The sequence below is a fragment of the Olea europaea genome, unplaced genomic scaffold, assembly GCF_002742605.1.
Source record: "Olea europaea var. sylvestris unplaced genomic scaffold, O_europaea_v1 scaffold2159, whole genome shotgun sequence".
In the NCBI taxonomy this organism is placed as follows: domain Eukaryota; kingdom Viridiplantae; phylum Streptophyta; class Magnoliopsida; order Lamiales; family Oleaceae; genus Olea; species Olea europaea.
In genome coordinates this window covers 40463-47664 of record NW_019239577.1, presented here as the reverse complement: position 1 = coordinate 47664, position 7202 = coordinate 40463, and positions in this window count along the sequence as shown.

Below are 7202 nucleotides of genomic sequence, written 5' to 3'. Positions count from 1 at the left end.
GCATTGATATGACCATATCCTTAAGGGTTCGATTTTTCCTTTCAGCTACACTATTAGATTGGGGAGAATAAGGTGGAGTAGTCTCATGAATAATGACATTCTCAACACAAAATTTATCAAAATCTCCAGTATATTCTCCTCCCCTATCAGATCTTAAAACTTTAATAGTTTTTTCTAGCTAATTTTCTACTTCAGTTTTATATGAAATAAATTTTGAATAGTTTTCATCTTTGCTCTTAAGTAGATAAATATAACAATATCGAGAATAATCATCAATGAAAGTTAAGAAATATTTATTTCCACCACGAGTAACATATCATTTTAAGTCACATAAATCAGAATGTATCAAACTTAAAACCGAAGTAGTCCTATCAACACGAGGAAATGGTTTTCTAGCATATTTAGATTCAACACACGTTTCACATTTTGAATTTGGACAATTATCGATTTTGAGAATGTTTCCCAAAGTCATTAATTTTTTAATAGAAGTTTTATTAACGTGTCCAAGTCTAGCATGCCACAAATCATAAGAATCCAACAAGTAAACAGAAAAGTTAGATGCTTTATTGTTAATCACATAGATATTGAGTTTAAATAGACTCCCATCTGCATACTCTTTCCCAACAAAGGAACCACCCTTAGACAGTACAACTTGACCACTTTCAAATACAATCTTAAAACCCTTTTTGACTAAGATAGATCCAGACACTAGATTTTTCCTAATATCAGGTACATAAAGGACATCTTCAAAATTAAGGATATTTCCAGAAGTAAATCTAAACGTCACAGTTCATTTTCCCTCGATTTTGGAGGAGGAAGCATTCCCCATGAATAGACATTCTTCATCACTAGCGGGAGTGAATGAAGAAAATGCACCTCTCGTGCAGCAAATATGCTTGGTAGCTCTTGAATTTACCCACCAGTCTGTCATGTTACTTATTAGATTCACTTTTGTCACCATAGCAGAGAAATTCCCATCCTCTACCACATGTGTGTGATGTTTCACAACTTTTCCTTTCCTATTTCTGCAATCTTTTGCAAGGTGACCTGGTTTACCACAAACAAAATAGTCACCAACAATTTTATTCTTAAACTAGGGCTTAGACCGATTATTCTTTCCTACAAATTGTTTTCCCTTGTTTCTGCCTTTAAAATTCTGATCCCTTGTAAAATTTCCAATTGGTTTCTTACTGCCAGAACTTCTTTCAATAAGATTAGCCTTGGTATCAAAGCCTGACCTTTCTTTACGTTCTGCCATTCTATTGTCCTTCTTAATTCTAATCCTAATAACTAGATCCTCTAAGGACATTTCTTTTCTCTAAGCTTCAAACTATTTTTATACTCTTTCCAAGAAGGTGGCAATTTTTCAATTATAGATAACACTTGAAAGCTCTCACAGATTTTATATCCTCCAACAATAATTTCGTGAATTATAATCTGCAATTCTTCAACTTGACTGACCACAGTTCTAACATCATTCATTTTAAAATCTAAAAACTTTCTCACAACAAATTTCTTGGTTCCAGCATCTTCTGTAGCGTATTTCTTTTCTAATGAATTTCACAACTCTTTTGCAAATTTACACGACAAGTAAACATCATATAGATCTAACGTTAAATAATTCAGAATATAATTCCTGCACATATAATCCTTATGTTCCCAATTAACTAAATCCTCAGTTTCCTTATCAGTAGGATTATCAGCAATTGTAAAAATGGGTTTGTTTGATTCAATAGCATCAACGACTTTAAGTGTTGTCAAATAAAATCGCAGTTTCATTTGCCATCTCTTAAAATTCTTTCCATCAAACAATTCAGGCTTTTCAGAATACTTAGGAACAGATATATCTACGGCAGACAATACAACTAATTATAAAGAAAATTTCACTTTAGATTGTTGGAAAAATAATTAGTTGCAGTAGTGTTCAGAAAAATATAATGAAGAAATAGAAAACTTATCATCCGATCGAGTTTTGTGACAGCACGATGTCCTAAAGTGAAATTGCGCGTCGATAATTGCTGCGACCTCTGTGGACAATCACTCATAGGATACAACGATCGTAAACCCTTGTGCAGCAATCACGAATGGTTTTTCTAGAACTCTCAATTGTACTCCAGAATAAATGTGAAAACCCGAGTATTCAGAATATGAAAAGGAGGATTGATGCAAGATTTTTTTATGTGTGTTTTTCCCCAAAACAAGATATGGATTTATATAGGTAAGATGGAAGTAACAGTCTCCACCATGATCAGAGAGTAATGCAGAATTATAATGACTGAGTAGTGGGTATTTTAATGACTGTTAGTGGGTTGTTACAAAAATAAATGGTCAGAAAATACCGGCTAATTTTATCCATTAAATAATAATAAAAATTATTTTAGTCAAGAAAATCCAAGAGCCCAAGGCCCCAATCAAGACATTTTAATATTTGCGTGGGGAGTGACTCGAACCCCTGACGTCCCACACAAATGCCACATTTCTCACCACTTTGGCACTTTATCTAATTTGATTATTTCTTTCATATTTTATATTTATACCATAAATATATAACAATTTTACTATCGCGAATTGTCAAAACTCTTGAAAAAAGCAACAACATTGTCAGTTTTTAAGAAAACCATCAAGTTGACTAAGTCAAGAAAGGGTTCCTAGAAAATAGAGTTTACGTAGGCGTTAATACCTTGACTGAAAATTGGGCAGTTTGAGTTCGTCTCTTGAAATATTTGAAAATCTGCTTTTTTAAAACTAAAACAATAGAAATCTAACTTATAACTCAGCAATGATCTCAATGATGGATAAGTAACCATTTGAATACATGAGTAATCGTTGAGTGACTTTTCGTTTGTTTGGTGAGAAATTAGTAATTTATATATAAGTTTAATGGACAATCATTTTGTTTCGCGCGGTTAGTCGCTAACAATTAAAAAAAGGGATTAGACGATTGTGTAAGGAACGGACCTCTTGAGACAAAGTCCCAAAAAGGGTATTTTATTGGCGATGATTTACAATGGGAAATAAACAGAATGCCTTCAGGTGAGCAAGCATACGAGTACTAAAAAAAGTGTTTAAATTTAAACTAATAAATTAAAATTACATATTCTCTGTTTGAGAGTGTTTGATTTGGAGTCCTTTATTCTATGTCTTCTGTTCCTTTTTATATTCCCTTGATGACTTTTTCGTGACAAACCGCTTTGAAACTGCTTGATTGTTTTATAATTACCCACTTTTTTTATGGTGGCTAACTTTTCATGGAATTGCCATCTCTAACTGCTGCCATTACTCTTTATCGTTCAACCGCCTTCAACTGGACTCCTTGAATCGTTGAATGTGATAAGATTACTCAATAACTGCTATTCGGACAACCATAATATTTTATGTTTGCTAAGATCCTGGGCGATTCGAAGGTTTGGGTGAGAACGGGGTCATCGCTCTGGGCGACCGTAAGGCACTCCATTCGCTCAGATTCTGGACGTCTTGCAAGTTTGGGCGATGATGTTACCGTGTTCGTGGGCTTTCACTATATTTATCAATGATCTTGTTTGGACCTTTATCCTGGACACCCCAATTGGGCTTCACTCTTTGGGCTATTTGATTTGGGTTGCACTTTTAGTGTGTCAACAATGACCCCCTAATATGGCAGAATTAATGCCAATTATTAATTTTTGCCATATTCACTTTGTATTCTCCAGCAACATTTGAAATTTCCAAGAATTTCAATTATTATTTCTTCTATAGCCTGAAAATGTGCAACGTTACAAACCCTTATAAACCCAAAAGACACGCCATTTCATCGCACCACTAAACCTCGTCTCTATATTTCGCACTTCCTTCTCACTATTTTACCGTTCATCTTCTTGCTTCTCTGCTATGTTTCTCAGGCAAATCTTAACAAAACTATAGTTTGTACCGAATGGCAACTTCACAAACTCAATTTGATGATTCTTTTAGTTTCGAAGATTTTCAGAAAATCCTTACTAGGCCGTATGTAAATCCAAACTTCCTTGCACCAGCCAGTGCTGACCTCAATGAATTCTATCTGGGTCCATCATTCAATAATGCCGAAGCCGTTGGACAAGTGGCAGTGGGCCAGCTGTTCCCTTGCACTCAAGACCCTCCGTTCTTGAACTCTCTACCATTGAGGTCGATTCGCGAAAAAGGTATTCGCACTTGGCCCAAAGCTGATGTTATTTTTCGTAGATGACATGTAGGTCTTGTGAATCATGGCCCTACCGAGGCGATTTTTGATCGTGCTAAGATTTCAGACTTATTAGAAATCGTTCTTCAACCCCCAATTTTCGACCCAGTGCTTTTTCCGATTGATTTGAGTTTTTGGTCTTCTGAATATAATACCTTCATTTTCCCTCTTGATCCCATGTCTATTACTTTAAGGGACGTTGGAGCCCTAATAAATCTTCCGCCTTTGGGCGATATCATCTTTCCTAGTATCTTAATTTCCAGTGTTGGCCCGAAATTTGACAAAAACTTACTGAGTCCTATTCAAGCATGCAAGGCTTTTATAATCATTCAAGCGCTAAACCTTCCCACATTGAGCGTGTGGCCTTTCTTCAAATTTGGCTTTGTAAATATATTCTTTGCGTGCCAAGTATGAAACCTTCTATGAGCTACTTACCCATAGCGCATGAATTGGCGCGTGGTAGGCCTTTGAACTTATGTTCCTTCTTTTTAGCTACCATTTATAGAGGCATGGCTTCCCTTCAATCTCAATTGAAGAATGGTGTATCTCTCACTGGCAGTGGCTCCCTTTGGTTCACTCAATTGTGGTTGAGAGCATACTTTCCACCACTTGGTGCTCCATCCATTTCCATTCGTTCTACTAGCTGCTATGGGCTAGCCATTGACCCATTGAAACCTATAAATATGTCCAGTAGGGACATTTTTTCATTCTTTTATACCTTAAATTCGATTCCTTCCTTCTTTCCTTTTCCTGTTCACTTAACTCTAGATTATGTGCAACCTCCATCCACCCTGGACAGTACGAGCGCCTCTCTACTTGTTTGGGTTCAGTTTTTTATTGGGAGGGAATTGTTCCACGATATTTTAACTGGAACCAATGCCAAGGCTGTGGTTGAAATATATGCTCCCCAATTTTTTGTTCGCCAACTTGGTTTTGGTCAAACTTAGCCTATTCCTCCTTGCTACTCCAAAAATTTGACAAATCGTTTTTACACTATTAATAAGGCAGAAGCACAAGCTGTAGATGCTCGCAACATTCTTTTGACGAGCAAATTTTCAATAGCCCCTTTCAATTCTAGCTGTGCCGTCCATCCTCTTTTTGAACAGCTCTGGCCATCAGTAAAACGCAGATTGTTTGCAACTGATGCTAATCGTGCCTTTCATTTACTGGATCAGCCAGACACTTCCTCTACTTCTCCTATTTTGGTCACCCCTGTGTCCGTTAGGAATCCTTCCTCTCCTGCTCGCTCTAAACGTCCTATCCGTCCATCTGCTTCTCCACCTGCCAAGGCTACTGCAGCTAAAGGTGCCTTAAGCCGCAAATGGTCAGCTTTGGCATCTCCCATTTTCCGGGATGATGATGATGATGATGATAACGCTTCTCTCATCCTTAGGAGAAAGGTAATTGAATTTGTTTATTCACAAATATACTTTTCTATGTACTAATGGTTTATCTGAATTTCTCAGAAAAGTTCAGCCTCTCCTTCGAAGGCTTTGGTTTTGGCAACTCCTGCTTCGCCATCTTCTGCTAAAGTTGCTTCATCCAAATCAGCTGATGAAGGGACTATGCTTAAAGAGAAACGCTTAGTCTCGAAATCTTCATCACAACCAGTAGAAGGGACACCTTCTTCCCAGGGCGCCGACCCCCCAAATGTCGAATCAGAAGGTAATACATATTTTGATGTTTTACCTTTGCTTGTGCTACTGGTTTCTGATTCGTTGCTTCTTGAATTATGCAGAGGCTCCCATGGGCATGCCCGTTGTGGCAGAGTCTTCTCGTCCAGATAAGGAGAAGTCCCCACAGGTGGTGGAGCCAACTTGTGATATGCCTGAACTTCCCAAAATTGCTGATGAGGTAACCTTTTGCCTCACTTTCATTTTCGCTTCGTTTATTGTAGTGAAAGCCCTCATTGTTGGCATTTTTTCTTTGCAGGGTGCTGATGACATTGTGCGTTCCATCCAAGACTTGTTCACTTCCTGGGGACAAGTCAAGACGTCTCGCCTTTCTTCAACCAGTCATCCTTCCGCTTCATCTTCTACTTTTTCGGAGGAAAATATGAAGTCTCTCAAGCAGTCGGTACTTGAGTATGTGTCTTTTATGGACATAGATATCGACCAGGCTAGTGCTACTAAACATAAGGAAAAGTTTGAGCTATTGAGTGCAAAATTGGCGCAAGCACTTACACTTTCGTCGCTCAATGTTTCTGCTGACTTTAAAGCGACATTGAAGGTTGTCCACTCTGACATCCTCTCCTTGCTAGCTAAGAATGTTGAACTGAATGCTAGGAGTACTCAATATCTTCGTGCTACGTCTGAAAGAGAGTCTTTGCTTCTAGAGATTAACAAAGCCGAGGATAAATTGAAAGAAATCTCTTTCGACGTTATGATCGAAGACTCTTTGATGGTAAGCTTGGTTGCAGAGGTGAAGGAGCTTCAAGCAAAGATGAACGACTGTAGGGCGAGAATGGCTGCTAAAAAGCGTAATGCTTCCCAAGAAATTGAATGAACCAAGTCTTTGGTTGAGCAGTATAAAAAGCTGGAGGTTGATGATGATTTTGTAACTGAATTAAATGTCGCTTCTTCTCAACAGAGCGAAAATTGGGGAAGACTTAGGGAAAGAATACGTTCGGCCTGGGGTGAATTGTAATTAAGATATCCAATGCCTTAACTTTCCTTTTGTAATTTCGCACTAATTGTCATTGCTAATTTTGAATATAACAGCAGCTATCGTCATTAATGAATGACTATTTTGTCTACTTGCATATTAATTGACGTTGTCCTTAATCGTCAACCCCCCAAGCATTTAATTGCTTTATACTAAGATCCATGTACATTCTTTCTTGGTATTCCTGTCTCTTTTCCCAAAACTTTGGGCCATTTGATTTCAGTTATTAGGCACGGATGTGGCCGTTCATATTCTATCTTTTCATCTTCACGCCTCTATAAATGCGCGTGTATTTCGCACTTATAATTTTCATTTCGATTCTTTTTTTCAAAAACTAATTTGC